This window comes from Zonotrichia leucophrys, chromosome Z (genome assembly GCF_028769735.1).
Source record: "Zonotrichia leucophrys gambelii isolate GWCS_2022_RI chromosome Z, RI_Zleu_2.0, whole genome shotgun sequence".
In the NCBI taxonomy this organism is placed as follows: domain Eukaryota; kingdom Metazoa; phylum Chordata; class Aves; order Passeriformes; family Passerellidae; genus Zonotrichia; species Zonotrichia leucophrys.
Window position 1 is genome coordinate 1,568,089 of NC_088200.1, and position 19,914 is coordinate 1,588,002.

A 19,914-nucleotide genomic window follows, 5' to 3' on the forward strand; every position below is an offset into this window, starting at 1 on the left:
ACATGCTCTCTCTGTCTCTCTCTCCTCGCCAGTTAATTATTTTATACAAAACAGAGAAAGAAGCTGAGCAAGCCCCACTCCAGAATAACTTGCCAGGTGGCTCATCTCCTCAAAGCTGGGAAGGGTCTTCAAGGTCTCCTCAGGCACCTCCAGATTGGTGTGCTGACCCATGGTTCATGAGTAAAAAGGTGCAGCATCCCCATGGAGCTGTTCTGCAAGAAAGAGTGAGAGTTAATCTGCAGGAGGGGGTGCAGCTCATATTCCTTGGAGGACGAGTGCACCTCTGTGCTCCCCATGGTCTCATCATCCCCATGGTCACCTCATCTCCTCCCAGGCAGCTGAGATGGTCACACCACTCAGACCATGATGATTTGATCAGCTAAGCACACACCCAGAGCCGCACTCAGGATTAGATTTACCCACTGTGTTTGCTGTGAATTCTCAAGCTCAGATGAAGATGGCATTAGGCTGATCTTTGAAACTCTTCCCCCTGTGGTGCAGTCCAGCTTTGACCACAAAGATCACCTCACAGGGGACTGAGGGTCTCCTACAAATGTGGAGCACAAAGCTGAGCTCTCCTCTAAAGCACTTGCCTCTATGCAAATGAGGCTCTGCACTCAAATCTTGACACAGGCTGGAGAGCTGGCATCACAAAACTCAGATTTCTTCCAAACTGCCGCTGGGCCTCCCTATGGACATGTTGGAAATGCCAGGACACTTCCTTGGGGCTTTTAAAGAGCCTTTCTGGGATGAATAACAGAACCTGCAGAAAGGTTAGCATGAAAATAGCTGTGGAGCAAGAGCATCTGTGGGGGACATGTAGCCAGGGGTTCAGTGTCACCGATTCTGCGCAGCTGTCCTGCGGCTAATGCAAAACTCTGTATTCTGAAAAGGTCAAAAAGGTAATTAAAGATACAAAAGACCAGCCCTTCCCAGTATTGAAGCAGATGCTCAGCCAAAACATTTGCCTGTAAGATTGTATTTCCTTAAGGTTTATTAACCATTAAGCGTTTTTAGGGACAGGATCATAAAGATAGTGAACCGAACGACAAGTAGAGTCAGGATTCCTTCGCAAATGATTCCTGTTGGGTTAGACGAGTGTTTGAAAAGCAAAATGCTTTGCTGTGACTTTTCAAGAACAGGGGACCCTGAGCCCATCCCTGGCAGCTCTCCTCTGCTTTAACTGGCTGGTGAGGACAGGCAGCCTGCTGGGTGAAGGGGAAGGTGAGAAAAGCAGGCGCGCTGGACCGGCAGCAGGATGCCCCTAAGCAGGGACTGTCTCCCTTTCAGCAATGCCAGCTGAAAGAATTGCTTTTCTCCCTCCCTGACTGCTCTCTACATCACCCTGTGCTTTTCGATTGTCCTAGGCGGATCACTGAACTGATCCAGGTGAAAAATAAAGAGGTCTGGTGCCAAGAACAGTTTCAATCAAATTAAGTAAATTTTAAAATGCAGTCGTGTTAGAAAACATTATTTTAAATCTTGTTTTGCCATGAGAATTATTTTTTTCTAGGCTAATTATATTTCGGTACATTTTGGCTAGTAGGAGGTATGCCATCAAAGTGGAGATGATGGAGTATCCATCACCAGAGATGAGTAATAACAAATAAGAAGAATGGAAAAAAAAAAAAAAATTAAAGCAAAGCTTGTCTGGGGTATAGGGAATTAATGAGTTCAACAGCTGAGGTCCCCCCCAGCTCTGTCTTGTGATGACTCTGGGACAGAAACACATATTTTGGTCACCATGAAAATGAATACTCATTTTTCAGCATTTTAAAACATAAATGTTTTGCATTATGGAACAATGGAAGTTGCATATGTATTTACCCATTTGCCTTAAATCACAGAATTTAGTGGACTTTAATGCAGTGGACAAATGGGTTATTAATGAGTTTATTCATACTTATTCTCGTGGACCCGTGAGACCCACACCCCAGCTAGCAGTTTGCAGGGGACCACCCTGCTTTGAAGGATGGGATCACGGACATGGGTTGCTGCCAGCCAGAACTTTTGGGGATGAAGCCTAAATGTGTCAGATAAATAGAAAAGAAAACACCACTTTGCTTTAAAACCAGCTTAAATGAAGAAAGTCTTGTTGTCCATGACCCAATTGACAGATGTATGTAGCGACCACAAACAAGATTTTTAGAACTAGTGGATTTTCACACCTCATTTTTTTTATCCCTGCAGGATTAATACATGCTATGTTTCTTATTTAAAGCCTACTTTGTTGTTTGTTTCAGTGGCCTATTCTCTTCAGAGCCTTAGATGAAGAAGCCATTGAGCTGAGCTAGGCAAGAAAATGGAAATGGAATAAATAGTCTCCATGCAACTGTGGAGAAGTTGGCTTCTGTCAAAAGGTGCAGCAGTTCCTCAATAAACCAGGGCTTCACCTGGAGTATGACTGCTCCACTGCTCTGGTAACATTTGCAAATTCAGTAATTAAGGAAATTTAGTAGAGTGTAATAAGCCTAGGACTTTCAAGAAGCTGTTACCCTTTATTTTTAAAGGTGTATGTAATTTACATACAAAAATCTGCTCTAGGTAAAAACCATTAAAAGACATCATCTTTGGTCTCCATCCTACTGCTTCTCAAGTAGGAAATGGGGATTTTGTATCTGTGTGCAGGAAAGGTTGAAATCCAGGGTGGGGAAATGTTGAAGTGAAGGGAGACGACCCACCTTTGTTGGTCAGCTTTGACTCCAGTTTATTGATCAAATTAGACACCTTTTATAACAGTGCTAATTCACTTCATGCATATTGCAAAATCTGAGCTCCCGATAGGCTGTAGAGAAAACTTCAACTCCTCCTTTTGTTTCCAATACCAAGATTTGTGTTCTCAAAACTTACTTTTACTTTCCCAAAACAGCCAAAGATAGAATATTTACCTGTTATGAGAAAACTGTCTGAGAACCCTGAGAACCTAGTTGTTTACAGAAACAGGCTGTGAGAATTTGCTCCCCACAGCTGCCTTTTAAGCCATTTCTGAAAAAATCTCCAACAGGGAAATGAAGCTTGTTCTGCTCCCTGACACAGATTTTGGGGTCATCTCTTCTGGAGAGTTGTGGAGTCTCTCTGGGAAGCGGTGACTGAACATCCCACCACTCTCCCCTGGTCCATTAATCCAGAAAACCTGGCTGAACAGAACACCTGAGAAAGTTACTGTAGAGCTGAGCAGCAGAAATAGCCCATCCTAGGACAATCAGGGTTGCATGAACATCATGAGGTGCATGAACAGAAAGGGTTTACCTCATCTACCTAAAGGTTGGTCTCCAATGCCATGTGAGATGCTTTAGGTACCAAGACAGAGACTGGTGGGCATGACACAGGGCTCAGAGGAGATTTGTCACGGGGTGGTGGCTGAGGCAAGGCCAAAGATGGCCTCAAACATCTCAGTTAACAGAAAAGACCCTTTTTTTGGCCACACGCAGATCTGAGCTACAGCCATGCTCCTCTTCAGTGGGGATGAGAACCATGTGGGCCATGAGACTCCAGCTCTTGTGCCTGTTCCAATTCCCTTACAGGGGAAACAATCCTGAAACCTGAAGGTTTCCAGGGCAAAGCAGTTGGATGGAGCCCATGGAGATGTCCCCAAGACCTCTCAACTAGGCCAGGCCTTGCCGGGCTCCTGCCTCATCCACCACCCATACTCAGGGGCAGGGCTGCATCCAGGGCAGCAGGGGCTGGGCAGGGAGTAGGGCTGGTGCTCTTTGTTCTCTGATTGTTCCCAGATACCGTGTGAGGCATTAAAATACTTGGCATGGTGAGGAACACGCAAAGCTCAGAGCACAGAGACAGGAGTCATCCTAATCTCTGCCCTTCCTCTCCTCCTTCCCATCATGGAGAGGCCATTGCATCCACTCAGACTAATTCATAAAAGCAAATTAAACCCATAGGCCTCTCTTGGTTCTCAATCCCCTTCCCACAGTACCTGCTAACAGCAGCTTATGCTACACCCAGGGAAGGCCAGCAACAAGCCCATCTGAGGCACTGGCACCCAACCCTTTGTGTGGAAGAGCTTAAGAGGGACTCCCAGCAGAGCTGTGCTAAGCTCTTTTTCTCCTGGAGGCAAAACCATCCTTCCCAAAGTACACTGCAGCCCATTTATCCTGGCCCAGAGCCTGGGAACAAGAGACTATTGCTAAACTCAGACAGCCTCTTGAACTAGGGATGCTGCTCCGTGCCATTTCCCCCAAAGGCAGGTTGTGTCAACGCCTCCATTCTTAACAACCTTCCCTCCGCTGGATGGCAAAAGTGTGTTTTTGGCATCTGGATGGCAGCCTTATAAAGCAAGGCAATCTTCTTGGCAGGCCAAGGGAGTCAGATGCTATCTGCACTTGAGTCCACGGGGCACGCTGCAGGGCTGTGTCCAGACACCCAGCGCAAGCTTCAGATGTCAGAGGCAGGCTGCCGGGAGGAGCAGCCCAGAGCTCCAGTTTGCCCCAAGTCTCTGCAATGCCATGCTGCTGGATGGAAAATGCTCCCATGGACACCCTGGATCAGTCAGTACATCTCCATCACATACCAACTGAAAGCATCCCAGACATGCTCCTGAGGCACTCCTGCTTTCCCTCTGAAATTGCCTTTGGGATGACGGCGTGGCAACCAAACTCTGAGAAGAAACTCTCCCTGCATGGGAAGGTTGCTCAGCTCAGGAGGTGACCCAATATTGAAGGGACAGGATCTTAGAATCATGAAATGCTCTGACTGGGAAGAGTTAGAGCTCACCTCCTTGACCCCCTGCCATGGGCAGGGACATCTTCCACTGTCCCAGGCTGCTCCAAGCCCCATCCAGCCTGGACGTGGGCACTGCCAGGGATCCAGGGGCAGCCACAGCTGCTCTGGGCACCCTGGGCCAGGGCCTGCCCACCCTCCCAGCCAGCAATTCCTCATTCCCAATGGGCCAAAATCTGTCCCTGCCCTCTGGCCCTGGGAGCCATTGCCTGGCTGCTGTCCCTGCCTGCCTTGTCCCCAGGGGCTGTGCAGCTCTCCTGGAGCCCCTGCAGGCCCTGGCAGGGGCTCTCAGGTGTCCCTGGAGCTTCTCTGGTGCAGCTGAGCAGCCCCAGCTGTGCCAGGCTGGCTCCAGAGCAGAGGGGCTCCAGCCCTGGCAGCAGCTCCGTGGCCTCCTCTGCACTGGCTGCAGCAGCTCCAGCTCCTTGTGCTGTTGGAGCCAGGGCTGGGGCAGCTCTGCAGGTGGGCTCTCACCTGAGCCCAGGGGCACAGGGAAAGAATCATCTTTTTTGACCTGGTGGAACCTGTCCTTCCTTTCTCTGCCACCAAGGGAAGCATTTATGGAGGAGCAGGAGAAGGTGCCTGGTCTGACTCTCACAGCAGCTTTTTCATTATGTTTTCCTAGGCCAGCTGGTGTTACCCCTCTCATAAGAGCCCTCCAACAGCACCTACTTGTTTCTGACCCCATCACAACATTCATGTCTGAACCTTCTATTCCTCCTAGCTTTTCCGAGCTCCTTGGTTTTTATTTCCAGTGCTGGAAACAGCCATTCCATACTCCAGCCTTTTCAGGCCTGAGTTGGAGCGTGCCTACTGCAGACAGTCCTCAGAGAACAGAGCTGTTAATCTGTGACCGGATCTGTCGAGCACATGCTAACCATGATTTTCAGAGCTTATAACTAATTCAAAATTAAACAAACTTTCCTGGAAGTAGCAAATGGCACTTTTGTGACAGCAGGGCCAAATTTCATGCTCTTGCTTCAATAGATGGAGGCTTTTCTCTGTTATTGCAATTTCATGGAATTATTCCTTTTCAAAACTGGGCAAAACACTGTGCTTTCCCCTCATTCTTGGAAATGGACATAATACTTTGGCTGAAACTTTCCAGAGAACTTCAGCCTAAGGCAGACATCTGGCATGGACTGTTTTTATTTTTTTTTCCCAAACAATTAATAGTTTGACAAAACTTTTAGCTGAACTCCCAGTGCCTTGAATGCTGGGCTGTGTTGTGCTGCTAGCTCTGGAATATGCTGGGGATATTGCACTGGCTCTGTGAGTGAAGTTTTAGGGTCTTCTTCAGCAGGAAAAGGTAGGGGAGAGCACAGCCACGAGAGGGAGTGCAGTTCCTTATTCTCCCCACGCAGCACAGCCCCGCGCTGCTCCTAATCACAGCAGCCCTCCGGCTATGAGCTGTTTTTCAGCTGTGTGTGGGTCTGGTGCAGGCCTGGGGCTGTGGAGAGTCTCACACGATGAGAGCCATGGAGAAAAGAATCACGATACGCTTGTGTCACATCTCACAAAGGGCCCTCATGAAATGTCAGGCTATTTCAACACTGGGCATCTTGCTTCTGAAACAAAAAAAAAAAAAAATAAAACCCAGACCAACCTAGGAGATGGAAAGTTATGAGGAGATTTGAAGAGGTCTTGTTGCTGGATGTCTGTAGATGGGACCTGCAGACAAGGATGGATCCCAAAGAGGACCTAGAGCACAGAGTATCTGTCCCAGCCCCTTGTAACACCAAAGGAAGGGGGAAGAACAGGCCTTGAGAAGCCACTTGATTGAATTCAATCCACAATGATCCTGGCCTCCCAGAAGACACAAGAGAGATGATGGGCTAACTCAGGGGAATCAGAACTCCATGCCGTGGCTCCCAGCCCAAGTACTTCTACATGAATGCTGGGATCAGACTCATTTTCAAGCTGAACAACTCAGTAGGGTCAGAACTGAAAAGGAGCTTTTTCATAGAATCACAGAATCATTTAGAGTGGAAAAGACTTTTGTCTAGTCCAACTGCTCCCCCAGCACTGTCACACAAGTGCCACAAGTGCCACATCTACAGGGCTTTGAAATCCCTTCAGGGATAAGGACTCCACTACTGCCCTGGGCAGCCTGTGCCAATGCCTGACTACCCTTCCAGTGAAGAAATTTTCCCCAGTATCTAATCTAAAATCCAATCCATGCTTCACATGGGATGTAGAGAGGATGATACGGGAGATTTATTTACATCCAAGGAACACTGCAGTTGCTGTGTGCTTCGGACGTATTTTATGCACTGAGGGCTCAGGCCAGAAGCGAAACATGCCATCAGACAGGACCAAGTTATTGTAAAATAACACATTACAGCCCATGAGCTGGGCTGTTAAATCCTTCCTTTATGTGCTCATGGCCTGTCCATGTGGCAGAGGAAAATGTGTCTGCTTGCACGTATATGGTTTAAGGCACCTTTTACTTCCCAACAGGAGCATCTCAAGAGCTTACACAAGGCCAGCAGCTTCTCAACAGGTTGACAAACTGAGGCTGCTGAGGCAACAGTCTATGGGAGAGGTTTGGGACAATGCTCTTTGCCTCACAACTGGGGCTGTCCTCTAGAGCACAGCAGGATGGCCACAGCAGCTCAGGGAGGGCCAGCTGACTGTGAAGCCACCATATTTCAGCTGCACTGGCTGGGGAACCCAAAGCCACTGAGCATTGACAGGCATGGACATGGAAATTTTGCAGGCACTGGACTAACCACAAGAGGGGGATCACAGTGAATGCAAGAGATGCTGCAAACAGTCTGGAAAAGGTATTGTAGCACCAGAATTCAAGGGTATGGGTCTCCCTGTTCTGCCTGCTTTATCTTCCATCCACAAAAACAGCACTTGATATTTTGTTTACAATTACAGGTGAAGGAGAACTGCACTTTGCCTGCTGGAAAACAAAGACCATCTCTTTGTGCTAAGTATTTCAAATACAGCCTTTGAAAAAAATGTGTTTTCATTGGTCAAAGCACACGCACCCTTACCCGGGCTCTCATGTCTTTACAATAAGGCCAGAAAATGAGCTTTATTCTTTTACCCTGTGACTTTTATAACTGACCTACAGTCAGACCCATGAATATCAGATATGTGGCCACAAAGGATTACTGGGGACAGCAGGCACAGGCGTTAGGGCGAGGATGACATGCTGCTGGGGCGCCAGCTATCAAATAATCACCACTGGCTGTTGTGGGCATTGGAAGATGTATAGAGATGCTGCACAGCCAAGCAGGATCTGTTTTTTCCCTCTCCAAGGGGTGGCACGCAGACACACTAGTCATGGCAACTGTCATCTGGGGTGTGATCTGCCAGGTTTTTAATTGGCTTGCAGATGTTGTGCCCTGGCTATATATATTATTTTCACTTAAGTTTATGTCAGCAGGAACAAGACTCTACTAAATTTATCCCCTGTGCTCAAGACTAACTGCACAGGCCTTGAAGGGTATTTTTAATAGGAGGTAAACCTCATCCACAAACAGTTTCTCATTTCAGGCCTACAAATGAGATATTTTCCAGTCCAGTTTAACTCCAACCCTGCCCCTTCCTTCCACAAGCCTCAAATGACTGTTTTCTCCTGATTCTTTGGTCACTGGGTAAGTGTGATATCCCTTGGCAGAGCCTACAAAAGAGCTGGGGAGGAATACGATTCCTGCCTATTTGGCTCCTTTTAGGGTTAAAGCCAGGATGGGTTTAGTGCCTAAAGCAACATCCTTCACGCAAATGCCAGTATAACATAAATTGTGCCGGGCTCTGAGGAGAAGCAAATGTCAAAAATTAAGTTATTCTTCTGTTTGACTCACAAATCCAAGTAGCATGCAAATAAAGAGGAGCCATCTGTTCAGTCCCTGGGCCATTTGAAGTTAAGCATCCAGCGCCAGCTCCCTGTTAGATCAGGTCAGCCCTGCTGGCTGGCCTCCACAGGACGTGCTCAGCCTTGCCCAGGACCGCCTGTCACCGCACAGCTCTCCGTAACCCTTCACGCTCCCCCGGAGCTCAGCTGGAATTCTGTCACTGCTTTTGGTTTAGGAGTCCAGAGAAAACGAGCAGCGTCCTCAGGAGGATTAATGGTCCTAAAGAGTGGAGGTTTAGATTAGATGTTCGGAAGAGATTCCTGACTGTGAGGGAGGTGAGACATGGGCACAGGGCGCCCAGAGCAGCTGTGGCTGCCCCATCCCTGGAAGTGTCCAAGGCCAGGCTGGGCAGGGCTGGGAGCAACCTGGGCTAGTGGAAGGTGTCCCTGCCCATGGGACATGAGCTTTAAGGTCCCTCCCAGCCCAAACTACCCTGGGATTCTGTGATAGGGTCACATGCCAGCACCTCTGTCCTGCTGCAGACCCAGAGAGGGCAACTTAGGCCATTGATGGCTGCAGATCTTGCAAGCCCCAAGTAAGCTGCTGCCCTTCCTCTGTGCTGTCCTCCTCTCAGCCAAAGCAGCCTGGTTCTAGGGTCTCCCAATTCCCACCTCTTGTCCAAGGACCCACCCAAACTTACAGAAATCTCAGTGTAGCTCCAGGGAACCAAAGCAGAGTCAGCTGGCTGTCAGTGCAAGGAGAGAACAGGAAGCAACAGTGAAGGAACACTCCCTGCATTCTCAGTGTCTAAATAAGGAATCCTACCAACCTTTGTCACTTTTTGAAGGGGCAGCTCCAGACCAAAATCAGTGACAAGGTTATGGAAGTACAGCAAACAACTTGCAATGGTAAGAGAAGGAGTGACAAGGTTATGGAAGTACAGCAAACAACTTGCAATGGTAAGAGAAGGATGATTGGATTCCTTGGCTGAATCCCTCACTGGAGAAGGAGCACCCAGATGGGCAGCTCGTGTTTAGGACAATTCAGGAGCACCAAGGTGCATCTGCAATGGATGTGAGAATACTAACACAGAGAACACAGCTTCAGCATGTCACCCTCTTCATAAGGGAATGGCTTTTCCCTCATATGGGGTGGAAGTCAGGAGCAAGGCTCCTTTCTCCTGCAAGATGGAGTAGGTTGCCACAGCTTTGTGCTCCCCAAGCTGTGGATTTCCTATCAGAGAATCATGGAATCATTCAGGTTGGAAGCAATCTCCAAGACCATCGAGTCCAACCATTTCCCCAGCACTGCCAAAGCCACCATTGACCCATGTCTCCAGGAGCCACCTCCACCCAGCTTTTAAATCCCTCCAGGGACAGGGATGCCATCACAGCCCTGGGCAGCTGTGCCAAAGCTGGAAAATCTTTTAGTGAAGAAATTTTCCCTAATACTCAATCTAAACTTCTCGTGCAACTTGAGACCATTCCCTCTGCTCCTGTCCCTGTTCCCTGGAGCACAGCCCTGTTCCCCAGCTGTCCCCTCCTGTCAGGAGCTGTGCAGAGCCACAAGGGCCCCCTGAGCCTCCTTTGCTCCAGGCTCAGCCCCTTCCCAGCTCCCTCAGCCATCCCAGTGTCTGCAGGTGGACTGAGCTGTATCATGCTCTGCTTCATGCAGGCTGGACCTAATCCAGAGTGAGAGTGCCTTGATCCTGGCAGGAGCCTCGTGCGTGCTTTGGTGCCACCCCTCCAGCGTCTGGACTTAGGGAAATCCCTAAAAGGGCCTTGAAGGCTTTGGGAGCTGGGTTGGAGAACAGACACAGACATGCTGAAGCAATCATGACACACTTGCTGAGAGGGAGCACCAGGAGCTAACTGGAGAGCTTTTACAATGTGAGTCACTCGCTGAGCCCCATCTCATGGCATGCTAAGCAGTGTGAATCAAAGACTGAAAATGCAGGGCATGTCTTGCCCTACAGAAACACCATCAACCACTTTACTTTTTAAGTAATGATTTGCTATTGATTATGTGCATGAAGATGAGGTAGCTCCCTACCTCTCCTGCCAATTTCCACACTCAATTACATTACAAGCGGGTGCCGGAGCTGAGCCATTCCTAGCAGAGCTGAGTTACTGCTCTCAGGAGGGGATAAACCTGACACATCAGAAATCTGCTGGGAAATTCCTCAGAGTACTTGACCAAGTACAAATGGACCAAACATGGCAGTAAGAGAGGGGTGCCCACATCTTCCTGATCCCACAAGCCGAGTCCTACAGTCACAAGGTGTGCTCTTGAGAGCCAGGAAGGGAATGTGGTCTAGGAACAGTGTGCTTATGGCTCCCAGGTGCTGTGGGCATTCAGGTTCAGTGATCCTTCCTGCCATGCTAAGGTGAGCCAAGAACCATGGATGACCACAGCACAGGCAGGGATGTCATCCCACTGGATCTGAAGAGAACATCAGGGCCAGGTCTGGTAAAAAGAAACTACCAGGAATCCTAGGCAAGGTAAGAGCATGAACTGGATCCAGGATCCACTTGGAAACAGCAGGAGCAGGACTGCGAACAAGGGGACAACATGGGTATGATGCTTACCCAAGACAGAATCCCAGGCAGGACTACAGCCAAGTACTACAACAACACAGCTCAGGAAAGTGCTCAAAGCCTAATTAGAGCCCCTGGACTAATGAGTGGTGGGTGCTGTTTAGAGCCTCTGGACTAATGGGTGGAGGTGAAGTTGGTCAGGGTAATTAATACCAATTAATACACTCAGGACCCTGAAAAACAACTAAAAGCAAAGTGAAGCAGGAAAAGTTATATTTTTATTTCATCCATTTCCAATCTCATGCTGGATCTTCCCTGGTTTCATCCCATCTCAGGTTTGCCTGTGGCTGGGCAGGAGGAGAAAACAACCACAAACAGACACAAGCATCACTTTCTGCCTTGTGACACCTCCATCCAAAGCTCCCATCCCTCCCAGCCTCTTCCCTGCTGTGCTGGTGAGTGTTTGCCAGACAAAGGCATGAGGAAATCCTGAGTACATGTCAGTCTTGTGTCACTCACTCTCTCCAAGGTGCTTTTGGCTGCAGTGGGCTTGGACTCTTGATTCCACCTCCACGTGGTTTTGAAGGCAGGAGATGTAGCGGGGAGATCAGGCAGCAGCATCACGTTGCTCCTGTCAGTATGTTTTACACAAGTTTGTTGTTTTAAAAATAATCAGGTGCTAAGTTTGGATCTAGAGAATGAGATGAAGCTTGGGAGTGTTTCCTAGGAGGCAGAGAGGGGCAGAAAATCCCCTCTGCCCCTTATGGAGGGCTTTGTAGCTGGATGTCATCTTTCCTCTGGATGAGAAAGATCGCAAATCCTGCCTCTGCTTTTTGTTAGGAGCACACATTCCTCTACCAGCAAACTCACAGCAGCTGCTCCTACTGCTCCTAATTTAAACCTTCCCCTTAAATCTAAAAACACATTACTAGTGGTGGATTTTGACTAATGCTGGGGACTTTTGACTAATTAAGACACTCAGAATCAGATCCTAGGCTGGATCAGCTGTTAGCAATGGTTTTACTGGATATTACAGAAGAGATTCCAGGCTGGATTGCCATGCTGGGCTCCTCCACCTGAAACAGATGGACTGCAGACAACAAATCCTAACAACAAACCCTAAAAGAACATCCTGAAATGGTGTTTCACTGGAAACATTTTGATGAGAGTCCTAAAAAAATAAAGTGCAAATATGCTGGAAATGTTCTAAACACACACAGGGAAGCTGTCCCTGAGTAGTTGATACTGAGGGGGAAGCCTCCCTGCTCAGAGTCTAAGCTGACAATGCTCTTCTGTGACTCAGCATCGTGCTGACTGCACTCAGGGACCCAGTGGGAAAGCACAGGAGCCTGATGACAGGGTAGAAGAGCAGATGAAATAAAAAAGCAAATTGTGATTGTTGGCTAGGTCTGACTTAAAAAAAAAAAAAAAGAAGGAAGTTAAAACCCCAAATTTCCAAAACATCCTGCCAAAGAAAACCATTAAAAAGAAAAAAAATTGTATCTTTTAGAATACCAATTTTGGGACCAAGATCATTAGATGTATTAGGAGGGCTTCTTGATATCCAAATTTCAATATGGATTGAAATTTCAAAATAGATTTCCTGGATTTCGGTGTGTTCTTTGTCTATTTTCCCTGCAAATCATATTTTCTTCTCTCACGCAATCCTTGAAAGGCTGTGGAGTGATAAAGGATCACCACAGGTTTTCTCAGGTTGGCTTGAGGGATGATTGTCTAAAAACACACAGGGTACCTGGCGGCACCTGAACCTTGCGATCCACATGAACATGGAAACCAAACACATCAGGAAGCTTTCTTTCTCACTGGAGAACGCAGGCAGAGTGAGGCAATTAGGAGGGGGATGCAGAGAAGATCCAGAGCTGCTGGATCCCTGCAGGAACAGAGCAATACCGTCAGCTGTGCTCCACTCCACCAAGCCCTCACCCACAACACGGGATGGGGGTCTCGCAGCAGGATGACCATGCTGGAGTAGCACCCTGCTCCATGTATTGGCTTTTTTTTTTTACATTACTATGCTAGGTTTATTCATCTGGAATCATCAAACAGTGTGGGACGTGAGAAGCCCGGCCGTGGGAACCTCTGAGGTTTAACAAGCTCAAGAGCCGAAGCTGCACTTGAGGCGAGGTGACTCCTGGGGTGAATCCAGGCTGGGGATAAAGAGCAGCTCTGGGAGAAGGACTGGAGGATGCTGGTGGTAAAGCCCTGGCCTCACAGGTTTCCCAGAGAAACTGTGACTGCCCCATCCCTGAAGTGTCCAGGGCCAGAACGGACGGGGCTTGGAGCAAGCTGGGCCAGTGGAAGGTGTCCCTGCCCATGGCAGGAGGTGGGAGGGGATGCTTTCTCGGGCCCATTCCCACCCAGGCCATTCCCTGCGATCCCACGCCTCACGACCCCCAGCCCCGCACCCCGAGGGCAGCGGGCGGCGCTCTGACCCCGGGGCGGCGCCTCCGCCGAGCTCCCCTCAGGCGGTCCCGCCCCGCGCGCGCTCCCATTGGCTGCTCCTCTCCGCCGCGCGCTCCCATTGGCCGCGCCGCCCGCCCGTCCGCCGCGGTTTGTTTGGTCGCGTGGACCTGTCAAGCCCGGCTCGGGGGGGGGGGGGGGGAAGCGAGGGGGGGGGTGACAGCGAGACAGAGACGGAGAGCGGGAGCCAGAAGGGTGGGGCGCCCCCCCCCGGCGGTCCCACGTGGCAGCGCCCGGCGCCCCGACGGGGCGGGCAGCACCCCCCCCTTCCCCTCACGGCTGCGTCCCGTGTGGCCCCCCCGGCGCGGGGCCAGCGACATCCGGGCCCTCGGCTCGCCACCGCCGCCGAGCCGCCCGAGCCGCGGGCCAGCGCCGCCGGACGGGGCGGGCGGTGCCGCCGTGCCCGCCGCGGTGCTCTGTCCGTCGCCATCCGCCGCCGCTGCCCCCCTCGAGGTGCGCGGAGCTGCCCCGCCCCGCCCCGTCCCGTCCCGTCCCACGGCGGGGGCGATGCTCCCCTCGCTGCGCTGCCCGCGGATCCCTCCCTGCTGATTCGTTTTAGACAGTAAGTTCTGATTATTTATTTATTTATTTTCCGTTTTGTTTGCTGTTTTAAAATAATGCTCTGTTTCTTCCCTCCCGGAATTGCCGGGTGGGAGCCGCTGCCTTCACCGACGGGGGCGGACCGGGGGTTCCTCCATCCACCAGCCCCGCCAGGACCCTCCTGCGGGGGGAGGCGGTGGTGGCGGCCCCCCCTCCTCCATCTCCCCTCCCCTGCCGTCCCTCCCTCCCTCCGTCCCTCCCGGTGCCAGGGGACCGTGCCCGGTCCTCCCGCTGGGTGCCCGAGCTGCGGCAGCATCACGCAGAGGCAGCGCTGCTGTCACCGGCGCTCCCGGCTCCCAGGTCGGACATTCCCCCGTTCTTCTTCTCCAACGCTCGTTAGTTTTTATTGATCAATTGCTATTATTTTTTCCCGATTAATTACTATTAGTAATTTTTATTATTATCCCCTGGATCGTGGCAAAACTTTCGCCCGAGTTCCCGCTGCCCGCGGGTGCGGCCGGTGCGGTCCCGCTCCGCGAAGCGCTCCCTGACGTTTGGGATCAACTTGCGGGATCGGCTTTTCCTTGCCCTGAAGGACGGGATGCGCGGGGTGATCCCGAACCGTCCCGTCCCGTCCCATCCTTTCTCCCCTGCACCTCGCAGCGGGACAGGCACCCGACGGCTCGGGATCCCCCCATTGCTGGGAAGCCCTCTGTGCGTTTTTAGCCCGGTTTTTACCCTGCTGCTGCCCGTGCCTGTGAGAGCTGGGAGGCGGCTGTGGCTCCTGTCCAGGGTGACACCTCGGGCGAGGCGCTGTCCCCGCTGATGCTGGAGAGCCTCACGCTGTGTCACCGTGTCTCTTAGGTTTGCCCGGCGCGGGATCATCCCCCGGAGAGCCCCGCATCCCGGCGGCAGCACCGAGCCTCGGCGATGCGGTACGTCTGCTGCTGCGGGCAGGAGCGGCGCTTCCCGGGGTAGGGGGAGGCTCGTGTGCCCCGGGCTGTGGGATTCAGGGACAGGTGGGCTTGGAGGAGAGTGTCCCTGGGATGGGCACAGCCCGGCTGTGGGGAGTGTGGGGTGAGCATCCCGGGGAGGGGCATGGTGCGGGGTGAGCATCTCTGGGATGTGCTGAACCCAGAGTCGGGGAGTGTGGGGTGATCATTTCTGGGATATGCTCTGTGTGGGGTGATGATCCCTGGGATGTGTTCAGTGTGGGGTGGGGAGTGTGGGGTAATGATCCCTGGGATGTGCCTGGTGTGGGGTGACCATCCCTGGGATGTGCTCAGTCCCATTGTGGGGATTGTGGGGTGATAATTCTTGGGATGTGCTCAGTGTGGGGCGATGATCCCTGGGGTGTGCTTGGTGTGGGGTGATAATTTCTGGGATATGCTCAGTGTGGGGTGATGATCCCAGCTGGTGTGGGTGCTTTTCCAGCTCCCTTGCCATGGCAGCAGCCGTGGTATCCCCAAATGTCCGTGCTGTCCCCTGGCTGCTGTGCAGCAGGAGAGGGAGCTCACACCCCGTGGGCAAACAGGAGGGAACAGGGCTCCTGTATGGGGTGCTGGGAGCCCCCTGCCCGCTGAAGGAGGGGAACCCCCTTTCCTGTGAGCCCCCCTTTCTGCCAGCCCTCGCCGCAGCTCCGGCGCTGAATTTCCTCCGAGCCCTCCTGCCCATATTGTGCTATTGATTGCTGAGCAGAACTTCCTCCCGAAATCATTAAAGCTTAAAAAATTGATGGCACAATAGAGCCCTTTATTAGCCACATAACTTTTCTTGCTTTCTTCCTTTCTTCTTAAGGGTGTTTTTTTTTTTTTTTTAATCAACACAAAAGGGCAGAGCCTCAGCTCAGATTTGTGTCCTGTGTCCCTGTGAGAGCTGGGCAGTGTGCCCTCCTCCACCCCAGCTACCCATCAGCACAGCCGTGCCAGGCTATTTATTAGGAAAAATGGCAAAGATGGAATCGATGCATGCAGGTCTTTTTTTTTTTCTTTTCTTCTTTAATCCCAGCCTCCTCTCTTTGCAGCCTACAGATAGGTCTATTCATGCTCTTGTAAATAAAAATATTTGAGTGGGGACTGTAATATTTTATTCCCTGTCATGTCTATCCTTCGGTCTAATGACGGCTGAGTTCTTGCTTGGTATTAACTTACCATTTTAGTAACAGTTGAGTTTTCCTGAAGGAAATCCCTCTGGGCTGGCCATTACTGTGTCATTGTATAACACAGCAGAAAGATGGATTACCTGGATGGATCTCCTCCAGCGTGACTTCACCAAGTGACAGGCTTCAGCTAATTTATCCCTGCTCCCGTTGCAATTGTTGGGATGGGGTTTATAGCTTCTAGGAAATATTTGCAGAGTCTCCGGGTGTACAATTGTAAATACAGACACTGATTTGCCAGGTGGGACTGCTGGCAGCATCCTGCTTCATTGTGAAGCCCCAGCTCCTGGAGTCAAGTTAACCCCTATGAGTTCTCTCCATTAGTGGGGAAATAAAAAGTTTTTACTTTTTCTGATTATTCAGAGAGGTTTTAAGATGTGCTTGGGTGCGTCTGCATAGAGGCAAGAGAAAGAGGCAGGAAAAAAGTACATTTATATGTGTGAGTGTGTTCAGGTGTAAAATAAATCTCACGATTTCAAAGCCAATATAGCATTTTGTTGAAGGATCCCTCAGCAGTCCTGTGCTGGAGCAGGGATTGAAAGTCATGTAGAGGGGACACTGCCTGGCTGCGTGGCCTTGGGCCAGTCATTTATCTTCCCTGCTGCAGTGTCAGTGTCTCAGGAGCGTGGCTGCCTGTGCTGCCCCATTTTCTGCCAGCCCTGTCTCAGTGCTGCACACTGTCCCTCTCCTCCTCACCACAGCTTTCGTGAGGCACCCCATTACCTTTAATGCTCTGCATCAGGCTGGAGACCCCTGAGTGCCAAGTATTTCCCCCAAAATGCTTCCCTGCTAGGACAGAAGCAATGGGTGCATCCCTCCATGCTGCCAGCTTGTCAGAGAGAAATCAGATCTGTTCTGTGCAATGCCATCCGCCCTGTGTGCCCCCCACTTTGTCATCCCTGCAGAGTATGGCGTGCTGCTGCCGAAAATGATGGAGTTGCAGAGCAGGAATAGCTCAGAGGGGTTTGTGTTTGCAGATGACACTGAGCTGAGTGTGGCTGACGTGCCTGAGTGATGGGATGCCATCCACAGGGACCTGGAGAAGCTCGAGACGCGGGCCCAAGGGAGCCTCATGAGCAGGGCCATCTTCAACCATCCCAGGCTGCTCCCAGCCCCATCCAGCCTGGCCTTGGGCACTGCCAGGGATCCAGGGGCAGCCACAGCTGCTCTGGGCACCCTGGGCCAGGGCCTGCCCACCCTCCCAGCCAGCAATTCCTCATTCCCAATGGGCCAAAATCTGTCCCTGCCCTCTGGCCCTGGGAGCCATTGCCTGGCTGCTGTCCCTGCCTGCCTTGTCCCCAGGGGCTGTGCAGCTCTCCTGGAGCCCCTGCAGGCCCTGGCAGGGGCTCTGAGGTGTCCCTGGAGCTTCTCTGGTGCAGCTGAGCAGCCCCAGCTGTGCCAGGCTGGCTCCAGAGCAGAGGGGCTCCAGCCCTGGCAGCATCTCCGTGGCCTCCTCTGCACTGGCTCCAGCTCCTTCATACACTGAGGATTCCCAAGCTTGACTCTGGGTGGGGTCTCACCATAGAGGAGCAGATGCAATTAAAATTTGAAAATAAAAAGGTCTAAGAGTGCGTAGACTGGGGCTTGCAGTTATCAAAATCAGGTGCCTGAAGACAAATTTGGGATCCAAGCCTCTGTGAAACCCTTCTCCTCCCTGGCTTGCCTAGGGCACCCCTGTAGTCCCAGCCTCTGTCCCATTGCAGTGGCACATTCTCCTCAGCAGTGAGGACTTTCTGTTCTGTTCTCTTCTCTTCTCTTGCCACGCTCCAGAAGCTTATACAATTTTTTTGGCGCTTTTCCCTGAAGTCATTATTCTGGGTAACATGGCTTGTTTGTTTATGCTTTTTGGTTTTAATCATACTTCTTTTTTTTTTTTTATAATTTATTTATTGTGTCTGAAAAGCTTCAGGGCTTCCTTTCTACTCCCCCACTCCCAGATGGTCGCCTATTAAAAAAACAAGGAAATATTAGAATAAAAAAGGAAATAGTTTGGTTCTGTTATGAATGAAGTTTGCATTTTCCAGAGTGGTATGGGAGATAAAAAAGAAGGGCAGAGAAGGAAGTATCAGGTATGTTTGGAGGGAAAAGTGTGTCTTGCCCTGTATTTTAAGCTCTGCTGAGTCTGTGCCACTCTTTTTACAGCACTCCTATGAAAAGGGATCCAGGCCTTGCTTTGCCTTTTATCTCACCATGACCAGCTCAAAGAAACAACAGTCACTTTTCTCATTAATCTGTTTCATTTCATAAGATATTAGTTCTCCATTGCTGTCTCTGGAGGTGCCTTGCTTATTTTTGTAACCTGTTTGGTTGAAAAGTCTTTGCATTTGGGTTTTTTGGAGGAGCAAGAAGCAGGTGAGTGGGGAGTGGTGGTCCTTGTCAGGCTGCTGGCTCCTTCTCCAGCACCAAAGAGGGGATGCTCCAAGAACGGAGCTCAGAAGAAGGAACAAAAAGGGTGGAGTGGCACTGCCACCTTGTCCAGGTGGCAAGGACAGCCAGGAGCCAGCTCTGCTGCTGTTGCCGTCTGTGGTGCAATTCCTAGGGAGCAGCACTGGGATACTGGCAGACCTTCATGCCTGGGAGGTCCTGCCCACCCTGGTGACACTTTTTCAGCTTGGTGGCTGTCCACATGCAGGTGCCACATCTGACAGGGACACAGGAGGTGGCACAGTGACTGGCATGAGCTGGCCCACATCCCCAGAGGTGCTGCTGGACCACATCAGCCTGCTTCTGGACAAGGTGCTGGCTTCACCAGGGACACTGCAGGGCCACCACACCTTGCCAGACCAGAGCTGGGGTGTTGCAAATGCAGCTGCTGCACTGCTCCCCAGCAGCAGCAGGGCTTGCACGCTGCTTCAGGCTGCTTTTGGAGCAGAGGAGAGCTGTGGGCTGATAGCATCTCATCCTGCTGGTCCATACAAACCAGCACTGTGTGTTTGTTGCTCCTCCAGGAAAGCAGGTCTCCAGGGCAGCTAGGGAGGCTGTCACAGCTAGGACAAACCACATGGACAAGATGAGATGGTCTCAAGTTGCATGAGGGAGTTTAGATTCCATATTAGTGAAAATTTCTTCGTGGAAAGTTGGCAGATGTTGACAGGGTCTGCCCAGGGCAGTGATGGAGTCCCCATCCCTGGAAGGATTTAGAAGCCATGTGAATATGGGTGCTGACACAATGGGTTGGTATTGGGCTTGCCAGTGCTGGGGGAACGTTAGGACTCAATTTTAGGGAGCTTTTCCAGCCTTGAAAAAGGAATTCTGTGATTCTGGAACTGGCTTTGCAGAGGCCTGAGCTGCTGGCCTGTGGTTCCTCATGGTCTAGGTGTTTTGGTGGCACACACCCCTTCATTTGAAGGAGGACATGGTGGCCCCAAGTTGTACCATAGGTGGGGCGTATGTGCCTCTTCTGGTCAAACACTTAGACTGGTGCTCTGTGCATCAAAGCTCGGTTTGCCTTTGCTTTGCTGGGGTTTTCCTTGGGATCTGAGGACATTCTCTGCCTTTCCAACCATTCCCCACCAGCACCAGCCAGGATGCTTCCTGTTCTCCTGTGTGATCTGTGCAGCTGCTGTTGTCTCCTGCTGCTGCTGTCAGGCTGCATATTGATGGCACAGCCTCAGTCATGGTTGGCACCTGAATGAATTACAGCAATACAAATAAATAA

At 51.0% G+C, this 19,914-nt stretch overlaps 1 protein-coding gene across 2 annotated transcripts in view; it reads left to right on the plus strand.

The window, feature by feature from the left end:
* Positions 1–13,970: 13,970 nt before the first annotated feature.
* The window catches only part of ZBTB7C (zinc finger and BTB domain containing 7C), a 157,567-nt gene continuing 151,623 nt past the window's right edge, over positions 13,971–19,914 (plus strand). Inside the window, exons 1-2 of one of the 2 annotated variants that reach the window (XM_064736109.1) lie at positions 13,971–14,120; positions 14,963–15,033. The gene's annotated coding sequence lies outside the window, so the exon portion shown is untranslated. Of the gene's footprint in view, positions 14,121–14,422; positions 14,459–14,962; positions 15,034–19,914 lie in introns of those variants that run through there. The other variant, XM_064736110.1, reaches the window with a different exon arrangement.